This window comes from Taudactylus pleione, unplaced genomic scaffold, assembly GCF_031769625.1.
Source record: "Taudactylus pleione unplaced genomic scaffold, aTauple2 ptg000178l, whole genome shotgun sequence".
Classification (NCBI taxonomy): Eukaryota; Metazoa; Chordata; class Amphibia; order Anura; family Myobatrachidae; genus Taudactylus; species Taudactylus pleione.
This window is the reverse complement of record NW_028284580.1, coordinates 4716580-4729449: the sequence shown is the minus strand read 5'-3', so window position 1 is coordinate 4729449 and position 12870 is coordinate 4716580.

The window sequence follows — 12870 nt, the reverse complement described above, 5'->3', positions numbered from 1 at the left end:
ACTTGGTGTGGAAATCCGAACTAATCCGAACCTGCTCATCTCTATTAATTACCATACTCCTAAATTGGTTATTGCAATTGCACATTAATAGGCCAGTGCAATTTATTTCCTTTTTTTGTTGTTTAGGTTACTCAGATGGCCGATGGCTGCCCAATGGTGATCTGATGCTGCATATTATGGTTATAAATTTGATGGAGACCACAGACATTTTTTTCTGTTTTTAACCATTTAAACACAATTTAAACAAGCAAATCCTGCAAAGATCATAGTGATCTGTGCAGGGCTTCACTCTAACTTAATCAGCTCTATTGTTTGGGTGGATTTGCCGTCATTTTAGGTTCAGTTTCTGGTCAGTTTTCAAACTGACACTCAGTAAATCTGCAGCTTCTATTTTTTTTCTGGTTTGAAATAACTACCAAAATACCAAACTCGACTTTTAGTAAATACACCCCTGAGACTGCGAGCCTGAATCAGAGATGGACTCAATGGTGATTTTTACGCAGATTAAGCGATTGTTTGACAGCTACTCACAGGTGTACTGGTTGGAAGAGGTGTATAACATGAACCTCAAATGTAGAGAATGTAAGGAATGTTTCAGGGGTTATAAGTTGGTAGGTGTAACCAGGGGATAGAAAGATTCCAACACCACCACCATGGCGACCCCCGGGGGGGTGTGAGAGAAGCTTTGGAAGTATTAGCATATTTCGAAGCAACATTCCATGCGAAATCGCAACTGCAATCACATTAGCAAGCGATTATCTGAATCAGGCCATGTGTACAGAGCTCTACTTTAAAAGAATAACTAGCCCAGATTTAGGCATTTGCTCAAATCTTTATAGGGTACGCATAGAAGTACATTTTGTAGGACAAGATCAATCAATAGAATCATAACGTACCACCAAACTGCAATAGAACAGTTGCATTCATGTGTTTCCATTATGCTGACACTTACAGTATGCTGAGTTTTTTTTCTGCATATTGTTTTGAATACAATTAGTGTTGCATAGTTTTGCAGGGCAGCCCCCTCTGTTTCAATGGATACAATTTATAGCTCTATTTATCAATGTTACCTTCCCAACAGCTCAGCCAACACTTAACTGATGGAACGTTTAAAATCCAGTTCCAGCAAATGTCACTTAATATAGCACTCAAGCTAACCAATGGAATTTAATTCAAGAGATGATCCGGTGACAGCAAATTGTGCCCTGGCATTTTAGCTGCATAATCCATCAGCAAATGCATCCTTGCTTATAAGTAAAGGTTAAGCTGCATCTATATTAAATTTTCATGCTGAATATTGACACTTCAGTTGAAAATATTTTAATGTACATCTCCATCTATGTGTAAATTTTAAGTTGTTCTTTTACGTGACTTTCCATGTGTTCCTCCTTTAGCACTGAATTCAACTGTCTCACAATGTTTCTGATATTATATATTTTAGTTCAGTATTTTAACTTTCCCTTATGTGTTAGCATATTTGTTTGGCTCCCAGATTCTCAGTGGTCTTGTCCTACTCTGTACAGGGCTGTAACAGGGTCTAGATGGTGCCACCAGTGACATGGCTTCGAACATTTGCCACTAGTGGTGCAAACATAGGACCTCATTCAGAGTCTCTTGCTAGCGCTGTGCGCTCGCAAGCGGTCAGCTAGTTTGCATACGCGCATGCGCACGCTTCATTCTGCACGTGCGCGAACTACTCTGTGCGATCATAGGCCGTTCGCTCGCCCAGCAAAGATAGCCCAGTGAAATGGAGTGACAGGAGAGACTGTTTGTGGGTGGTAACAGGGGCAGGACACTAATAACGGCGGAGTGGAGGTGCGAATGCAGGTGTGCCTGAGTGTTTCAACGCCGTTTTTAAGGCATGCATAATTAACATGCAGCGTCATAGTACACGTCACATGCTTGTTTTTTACACTGAAGTCCTCGCAGTGCTTGCGGCAGGGTAAGGCAACCACAAGCGCTGCGATCGCTACCAATGGTGCTCGATGTACCAATGTTTTAATACACTTCCTGGAGATGACGTGCGCAAGTGGGTGTCTCATCATAGGCTAATGGGTGCCAGCATGCACAGAGCGATCGCTCGCACAGCCAAAGTGGGTGTGCTTATGCCTTGGCGAGCGATCGCTTCCCATGGCGTCACTTTGAAAAATTTGCATACACTGGTTGCGAGTAAGTGGCCGCCTGCGAGAGACTCTGAATGAGGTCCATACACTGCAGTGCAATTGTTTATCCCAAAAACAAAATGTTGGTTATAATTTTTTCTTAGTTGTTAAACTGCATAAAAATTATTATTTATTAAGAAACACTTATAGTACAAATCCTATATGTGATAGTAGATAAAGCGTGGGTTTTGCTTTGCTTTTGAAATTGATAGAGGGCATACTGGTGTGCACCAGATCCTATAGCAGTCTAGTTATCATTATGCAGAGATAGATAAGATTTCCTATTGCCAGTATTGCAGTGATAGTGAAATACTCACCTCAGTCGGGATCTTCATCTGCCGGCCTTCCGGCGTTTGTATTTCATCCATCGGGCTAAGGTCCGGTGGTAATACATACCTATTCCGTTTATTGCCCCTGCATGAATAGACCTTACAATGGACCTGATCAGAGGTGGATGCTAACTGCACGCAATGTCGATGTTCACATTGTTGAGCAATTATTTACCACTGCGCATGAGCAAAAAGATCAGAAAACCTCAATGACGCAAACATCACCCTGTGTGTACAGAAATACGCTGTTGTGTACAGGATCATTGGTAACATCACTGGTGAGGGAAAACCATGGGCATTCCTGGGTGGTGACTGGGAGGTACCTGAAGTGAACGCAAAAAAATGAGTTGCATGGCGATGTTATGGAAGTGTCGCCGGTGTGTCAGTGAATGCGCCTGCATTTCAGAGCTGCAGCCATAGGGGGTCATTCAGACCCGCTCGCAAGCGGGTCGATGTTCCCCGCTGCGCATGCGCACGACAGAGGGAGCTCCGTCGTGCGCATGCGCGAGACCCGGGGAGCGACGGGCTTTCCATCACTCCGGGTCTCGCACGAAAGGGGGCGTGCTGTCGATGTTGGCTCTGATAGAGCCAAAATCACTCCAGGGCTTGTGGCAGGGAGACCCTACCGCAGGGTCTCCGTCGCAAGTCCGATGGTCGCGATGATCTTGACCATCGCGACCATCTTTTTGGCCGCTCGCATATGCTGTGGGTGGTCACCCACAGCTATGCGAGCGCTCCATTTTCATGGAGGAGGGCCCTGATTCAGGACTCTGAATCAGGCCCTTAGGCAGGTGCAAGTGACAATGGTGCGCCAATGGTGGAGTGTCTTGTATCACCGGCAGTGTTGCATGTGATAGTGCTCCGATGGTGGAGTTTCTTGTGGTTGGATTATTGGCAGTGTTGCACCATGCAGCAGGACTGCAGGACCTCTGGTGCTGGGATCAACACTTGACTCCAGCGCTGCCGGCGGCACCCCCCCTCTGCGGGCCTGTCAGATGGCACCCAGGGCAAGGTGCCTTACACACACACCCCTGGTTATGCCACTGATAACCAACCCTTGTGCCAATAGCACTAGGACTCTTCCCGTACCTGATGCCCAGCGTGTACAGGGTAATAAATGTTTGTTCTTGGTGCACTAGTACTATTAATACTATATTTATTATTTCAGGGACTCCAAGAGGATAAGTGTTTAGTAAACTGTTTTTCTTTTCAATAAACTTGTCTATGTTTGTAATTTACATATTTCCTGACACAATACATATTTATATACATATGACAGTTAATATCACAAGAACACCTAATAAACAGTTGTATATAAAGGTTTGTATTTCAATTATTAAACAGGATTTGCTGCAATTAATTTTCTTTTTTACGTTAACCCCAGGGGCGTATTAAGAGCCCCCTCCTCTCTCCCCAGCAGCCGTCAGTGCACTGAGCGCAACAGTAGACTCTGGGCACTGGTCTGTGCCCAGAGTCTACTGCACATGCGCTGGTCACCAGGGAAACGGCGAAGTAGCCATTTTCCCGGCGATTTCCCTACTGCACATGGCAAAATGCTGGGAAAATGGCTGCGGCGGCCATTTTCCAGGCGATATCTACAGCAGTGCTACCACCAACTCTGGACTCTGGTGAGGTAAGTATTAAAAATGTGCATGCAGGTGTGCGGTGTTATAGATACGCCCCTGGTTAACCCCTGCGAGTCCTATTGTTATTGAATCATCTCATTTGTGTGAGATGTTATTCTGGGTGTCCAGTCTAGATGTTCAGTCATGACATACCTGACGCCTGTTACAGGAAGAACTTGGCTGTGGTTATTGCAGCTAATTCTCTAAATCCAACAGAGCTATTACTTTTTGAATGTTGGCCGATTTCCATTTTGAGGCAAATAGAGCACAATATTTTGATGTGTTTTCTTCCAGGTACTGCTTACAGTGTATTGGGTTACAATGGGTCGGAGGCATTCAGAGCCTGATTCAGAGGTGGCTGCTAATGCAGCCATGGCTGTATGTTTTTACACATTGCAACTGCGTCTTCATGATATCGTCACAGCCAATGGGATTCGAACAGTGACACCCACCAGCTGTGGCTCTAATCCACCTCTTTGTGTAAAAAAAATGACACCTCAGTCGCACATTCATTGCACTATTGGGTATAGCGCAGACCTATGGTTACTCCAAATGTCAATCTGAATATGACTGCCGGTGCCAATGAAACTGTGAAAAAACACACAGTCACTGGCCACGACACGCCCTTATCTTGCTAGACCCCTCCTTGTTAACTCCCAAGAATGCCCGCTGAAATTGCCTTTGTCTGCGACAGTTAGTTTTGCGTCCCCCAGCTGTAACCATCAGAACACATACGCCATGTGACCCGGACGCATGCGCAGTACAAAAGTAATCGGACAACTGCGCAAACATTACTGCGTCCACCTCTGAATCAGGCTTCAGGAGGTAAACATGCTAAATATTTAGAAAACAATGAAAATGTCTGACAATTGTGTCAGAGAATTGTATGATGGGCCTGATTCAGCGTTGAGCGATTATCTGCCCTCTGTGCATGTGTCTGAGCCGCACTGCACATGCATCAAAGTACATTACCGTAATTGCAAGCAGCGTCTATTTATTTAGAGAGTGATTGAGAGTGAAGGGCTGTTTGGGGGAGGTAACGGGGTGTTCCGGCAAAAATGCAGGCAAAAGTTTTCTTGTTGTATCCATGACAGCATCTGCGATCCCATATGCACATAACATGGCTCAGGCACCTCAGATCCAATAGCCGATCTGTGCGATACGGAGTTGCTTGGCTTTGCAATGATATCTGTGGGCATCTCAGTACAAGTCTCGCCGTCTGCAGCATTAGCATATTTTTGCATATCCTCTGCATACACATACGCAGGGGCGCCGAGAGGGGGGGAGCGGGTACAGATTACCCGGGCCCGGGCTTCCTGAGGGGCCCGGTGGGGGCCCGGGTCCGGCGCCACTCCCCCCCCTCACAGCAGCCCACACACAGCGTGTGCTGAACTGCAGTTGGAGACTGCTTGTGGCTGTTGAGCAGCAGCCACAGCAGTCTCCTATGCCTGTGCGGGGGAGCGATCACACTGATCGCGCCCCCCCTGGCTTAGCGCCGGGCTGAGGGGGCTCAGAGCTGCAAATCTTTTCTTTTTTTCTCGCCAAGGGGGCATGGCCACGTCTCCCACGATTAGGCCACGCCCCCTATTACCGGGGCCCGCCATGGCTCTTGGCGGACCTGCACATACGCAGCAGTGGTGGCTTTAGCGTACAACTCTGAGGGGTTTATGTATCAAGCAGTGAAAAGGGTAGAGAAGTGGACCAGTGGAGAAGTTGCCCATAGCAACCAATCAGCTCCTGCCTGTTATTTTAAAGACTGTACTTGATAAATGCTACTTTAAAGCTGATTGGGGGGAATTCAATTTAGTACGTCAAATCAATGCGCTGTTTGGGCGGGCAAAGGATTTCTTACCGCACCCCCCTAGGGGATGCGAGGAGAAATCCGACAAAAGTGCCGGGCATGCAGCCGTTTACCGGCTTAGCGCAGCGCTAACAGCCGCACGCCGGCACTTTAGTTGGAGAATGCCGGTTACCGCGCCTTAACACCCAGGTTAAGTCGCGAGAACCAGCATTCTCTGACTTACCTGCTTCCCGACAAGGCACACAGTGCATTGAATTGAATAGCTGCGGGAGCTCCCTACCGAGGTTATTCATCATCGCGCTGAATTGAATTCCCCCCATTGGTTGCTGTGGGCACATCTCTACTGGTCACTTCTCAACACTTTTCACTGCTTGATACATAAACCCATGAATTAGGCCCAATGCTACTAGCTGTATGTTTCAGAAATGCTTATTTTTTAATTATTTTTTACAATTATTTTCCAATTACACTCTTATGTTTTCAGGCAGCTCTTTTCCTAATGGTAGTGCAATTGTAAAAAGGGAATGCAGGATATCTTCAAAAAGAAATCATTTGCATTTTTATGCAATTTAATGGAGAACTATTGGTATAATTTTTTCCTATATTTTTTCTTTCATTATATTCAAACTTCACAGATTTTGGTATTGTGGGAAGCCTATTGGTCATGCATTTATTATTTATTTTTTTATAATAAAAAAAGTTATTAGAATTTTTAAGCAACATTAATGAATGGTGAAATAGAAGGGTTATTGGAAAAAATAAAAATAAATTCAGGGTAAGAATGGACAGGTAGAACAATTAGTAACATTTTAGCACTCAACACAAGACAGGTAAAGGGTGGGGGAATGAAGTGTAGGTAACTGGACCTGAGGCAAAAATATAAAACCCCCTGAGGAAATTAATTAATAATGCCATTATATGTACTGCATGCCAATTAAAACCAAGGGAAAATAAAATTCCGCTTGGACCTCCGCAGTATGTCGATGAGAGGTTAATCCTCCGCTTAGCTTCAAGAAAGATGGATATAACATTGAAAAGTAAGTGACCACCATCAACCAAGAGATTAAATCTCTGAACCAGAAAAAACAGAAGAAGCCGCAGCAGTAGCAGCTCCAATACAGAAAGAGTGAGTTCCAAAGTCACTTGGGGATAAATCTAAAACTGTCAAGCAGTATTTCATGACCTGACAAAACTGATACTTTGTAATTTGTGAACCATCAGCATGCATCAACCATGCCTCTGACCTCTCTGGTCTGATAGATAGGAAGTCTCGCACCAAGGATACCGAGCAAACACAGGTTTCAGTGCATGGTTGAAGCTAAATCCAATGCCTTCTACCAGCTTAGTCAGTCTTGGAAAGCCGCAAACAAGCAAGAACAACCTACTTCCATAGTTAATGATGACTTCATGTCAAAACTAAGCATTAAACAAAAATTATTTGAAATCAATAAATGAAACTGACAAAACAGAATGCAGTAATTAGGACAAAAAGTGGAAGTCAATTGGACATCTGCAATTCTTGGGGAAAAGTGCAAGCCTGTCTGGACCACCTCTTCAAAGCTTTTGAGATAAGAAGCGCTGTTCAAATATTCTATTCCACAGTTTATGAATCACAATAACAGTTTATTGACATGGTTTTAATAAAACATAAAAATCAATTAAAACATACTTACACATAAAAATGAGCATATAGTTGTAAAACAGGGGTCTTCAAACTTGGCCCTCCAGATGCTGTGGAACTACACATCCCAGCATGCACTGCACATAGTTTTAGCATGCTGTTATATCAAAAAGGTGGCAGTGCATGCTGGGATGTGTAGTTCCACAGCAGCTGGAGGGCCAAGTTTGAAGACCCCTGTTGTAAAACACCTTAATAGAACCGCTAAACCTTCAGCTCAAGCAAGATTATTGATAAAGCCGTCTTCTACAACACCGTCCAGCCCAATTATGTAAGTAATAGTAGATTCCTAGTAAAGCCGTATTTTACAGCACATTCCAGCAAAATTGTGTTAGTCTCAGTCTCTCAGCCTTAGTATAGTAGTAGTCTCTGTCCAAAAGGTTCATGAGATTCCAATCTATGAGCATTAAAGACCAATACATATTCATTCAAGCATGCTCCTTTGGACTTTATATGTAAATAAACCAGTCAGCGCTGTTTCAGACCATCCTATACAGTGTACCTCTCCTCTTAATCCTCTGCCAGGATCTCCACAATGCAGTCCAGAATGGAGATTCAATAGGTCTCTGGTCTCTAATCACCAGCTCCACCAGAAATATCTTCCAAACAAGGCTGGTATTTTGCCAAGACTGGATAGCTTCCTATTCCTTGTAACGCGTTTCCCCTCCTCTAGTGTAAGAATCGGCGGCTTCCTCAGACAAGCGTGATGTGTTAGCACACTGGGATGCATCTTTTATATCCCCTACTGATCAGTTCAACTGCACGCACCATGCCTGCCCAACAGTCTTATCCATATTTTGGACTGAGACTATATACTAAGGCTGAGTGACTGAAACTATTAACACAATTTAAGGAGCCGCCAGCCAATCAGCAGCTGCTCTACAATTAGCGACCACTGATTGGCTGGCGGCTCCTGACTCACTGAACAGCCACGTGGGAACTGTCAGTTGCAGGAGCCAATCAGCGGCCCTCTACAGTTAGGGGCCGCTGATTGGCTGGCGGCTCCAGACTCAATGTCAGTCGGGAGCAGGTTAGTGCTGTATGTGGTTACACACATGCAGCGCTAACCATAGTAAATGGCTCGGGTATTCATTTTTTTTTTTTACCAAGACACACCTGGATGCTACGGAGATCCTATGTCATTTTTTATCTAACATTTAACACTTTTTTTCCAGGTTCAATACACAAGCAGCCTTCACATATTTCACTGATATGTGCAGGCTGCTTGCTCGGGTGAGTTTTGCAGTGAGAAAACACTGCAATCTCGAGTAAGTAATCTCATCTAAACTCTCCTTTAAACTCTCCTCTAAACTCGCAATTTGGGGGAAAAAACTCGATCTGCTTCACCATCGAAAAACTCACTTTCAGCTAAACTCACTTCTTAGTAAATTTGCGAGTTTTAAAAGGGAAAACTCTCCTGAGTTTTAGTGAAGCAAAGTGATTAAAAAAAAAAAAAACTCAACCAAACTCGATTCTTAGTAAATTTACCCCTATGTCTGGCAAAGTGTCAGTTTGCTACTCTCTGGTTCCATAGAAATTGCCATCGGAATTTCTCAATTTTGGCAACATTCAAACGTATCAATTTTAATACCCAGAAATGATATTCAGATAGACGGGCCCTCAGTCTTAGCTGACACAAATAGAGCCTGTACCAAAAAAAAAAACAGCGATGCACAGTGACGGCAGTCAACAGGACCTACACATCGAGGTAAAAAGCTAACCCAACTTCTCCTGTGCCTGTAACCACACTCCAATGTGCTGAAGCACTCAAAAAACACACGAGACAGACCAGCCCATTGGCAAACATTTTTCTATGTAAAGGCCATCGGGTAAAAAGAGAGGAAGGGACCCATAATTCAATACAATTAAAATGTTTATTGTCACTACAAAAACATCAGATGCAAATGGAGTAAAATTACAACAGTTGAACAAGAAATCCATGGGTAAACACATTAAAAACAATTCACTTAAAATATATTTAAATAAAATCGCAAAACTTTTTTTATACCTACTGTACTTGTGTGTGTTTTAATATTCCTTAGTTGTCTATTTGATGGTGAAAGCTCAAAAAGATTCTGGCAAGGATGACTGTTGTCCGTGATAATTGTCTTTGCCTTTGCCACACTGCTTTATAAATAATTATCTTCTAGATGAGATAGTGATTGACCAATCACCCTCTCTGCTGCTTGAACTACTTTATCAATAGATCTACAGTATGTTCTACTTGAGAGCTATTTCGATACCACGCCAAAATAAATGACGTAAATGTTATATCAATTAAACATCTATAAAAATGTGTTAAAATATTTCTGGGAAAGCATGCAGCATGCAGCTTACGAGGCATCAGATTTGAGAGGTCCAAGTGAGAGTATCTGAAATATTTACACACAGAAACTTAAAATCCCTCACCCTCTCCAATTCTACATCATTTATGCACAGTAGGTACATTATTAATCTTGACCTCCTCAAATCTAAAATAGCTTCCTTCTTATTCTTATTATTTAGGGACAGACGATTAGCTTTCTGTCCATTTGCAAGGCACTGAACCCTAGTCCAATACTTATCTTCATCTCCATCAGTAATTAAGCCCACCTCATGTGCAAATTTTATAAAGATGTTCGACTGTGCAAATAAAACACAATCATAAATCGTATATAGGGAATAAAATAACGGGCTTAAAACACATCTCTGAAAGAATCAGGATGAAGAGGCAGCAAACGGAACGCTGGCTCAGTATCTATCCTGGCTATTAATGACCCAGGCCCAGCATTCCTAACAAAATCCAGCACCATGTCAGAAACCTGGTACTCCACAAAACATAATTCCAGGGGAATCACATAATTAACAGAAGCACCAGGAGGGTGAGATTGTTTCTGGGTCAACTTGTATTTATCTGACTCCTTTTGTTGACAGTGTAACCACTGGAGAAAGAACCAAGTTCGCTATTGCTGCCATGTGACCCAGCTCAACCTCCTTTATAACCTTCTCAAGCACCATATGTGGCAGATCAAGTGCTGACTTTAATTTTTTTGCATTTGTGAAGAACCCTGCCCATATTTTGGCAAACAGAAACTGTCATGAAAGTCCTTCAACAAAACCTCAGCCTAGTCCCTGTGGAAATACACCTCCTGATAGTACCAAGGAGCTCTCTTAACCGTGCTTTATTTAGGACCACCACTCTGAAAATTGGCAGACTGGGCCGCTGGGGAACAGAAACTGACCTTGGTTTGGTGTGGGCCTCATCAACAGCAGAAAATATGTTTGAAACAGCAATGACTGCATGCTGGACAAATGGAGCCATTGAAGGTATAGCACCTCTCCAGATTGGGGGGGATGGAGCCACCCAAAAGGGAGTCACTGGCCTATGCATACCCACCTGGAAACCAGACATAGAAGCAGGCTGGGTAACCTCCAGCGAAACCTCCATGTCCTTATACCTGAAATCAATTATCGACCGCTTGAAATTAAATTATTCATCTTATGCACAGCAGGGCACTACCTGCGCTGAACAGAACAGGAAATTAATAATAAGGAGATACCTTATAGGAACATACATAGCTTCACCTATACTTCCATACTTGCTCTACACTACCAAATTAGTCTTGTACGTCAATGTGAACACATTGATGAATTTACACTTAATGAGCCTGTCATGAGCGCTTGAATGCAGATTCCTGAGCACCCCTGTGTTGTCACAGTGGACAACACCACCCCAATGCATCAAGGAAGAGCCCAAGCTCTCCTTGTTAACTGACCTGGATTAATGCCACCTAGGCCTGAAGTGCCTCCATCTACCCATAGTCATTTAGCCACTATTTCCAATTAACTCCCCATACCCGAGCTGAAAAATGGCAAGGAACTCAGCTGCCAATCACCATTTCTCCTGGACAAAAGCCCCACCACGTCTAATGGCACATGCACAACCACCCGCATTTTGACCAGGCCCTTCCACAATCATAGAGTACCTGTGTTGGTGTCTGCGAGAGCCAGGACCCGAGACCTTAGGTCTACTAGAGCCAGATACTCCTTCAGAGAAACAGAATTGGGGAAAGAGACTCCACAGGGACAAGTTATTGTAAAGATAGAGGATATAGAGAAAAATAAAAAGGCTAAGAAAAACAAAATAAGAGAAATATGGGAGAGAATAAGAGACAGAATACTACAGAATAAAAGAGGATAAAAAAGAGAAAAGTATGTGGGGAATTAAGGAAGAAGAAGCAACAACAATATACGGATCACCATAATGTATGACTTCCCTGACCAAAAACTGGAACAAAAAGGCAGTTAATATGCCTTGCATCATCTAACAACCATCAAACTCCTTCTCCAATTCAATTCTATAGGCTAACATAACCATTCTATAATAAGAAAAATATCAAAACTTAATTTAAAACCCTTGTGGTTTATTCTCCTTCAAGAAAATTCTAAAGCCCTCAGTTGCATTAGGAATAGCCCTGCTGTAAGAATATAAGGGGTATATTTACTAAAGTGCGGGTTTTTAGAAGTGGAGATGTTGCCTATAGCAACCAATCAGATTCTAGATATTATCTTCTAGAAGTTGCTAGATAAATGTTAAGTAGAATCTGATTGGTTGCTATGGGCAACATCTTCACTTCTAAAAACCCGCACATTAGTAAATATACCCCTTAGAGTATATAAGAAAAGGTGTTTGGATGAGGGTGCAATCAGTTCCTCTCGCACTTTTTGTGTGAACACCATTGGAGTCTAAATACTCCAAATGTTGCAGCAGATATGGTATGGTCAGGGATTAAGTAGTCTGGAAGCTGCGAAGGCATACCATTGGTGCAAGGGGTGTAGCTGCTATGGGGCCCAGAGCTGAGAGGGGCACATCTTCCTTGTCAGTTACATGTGTTATATACAATTTTCACCATTGAATGGTACATTGGGGCCCTTACAAACTGTTTGCTATGGGGCATTTAAATACCTAGCTACGCCCCTGTGTGAAGGGCTATTACTATTATAATAAGGGAAATACCATAAAGGACCTGAAGCTGCTGCGCTCACTAGATGATCCTCTTATAACTTTAATTGATGGTCTGACCAATTAAAGCTGAAAATTATATTTTTTAACCCTAATTTTAAACAGAAGTTCCTTATGGTTAATATAACTGATATCACTCAAGATTACACACAACACAGACTACACGCAGACTACACGCAGTGTGTACGCAGACCCTTCCAAAATTGATTGACAGGAAGTGTCATTTGTGGGTGGTGACGGGGTTGGTCAGGCAAAACACAGGCGTAATAACAC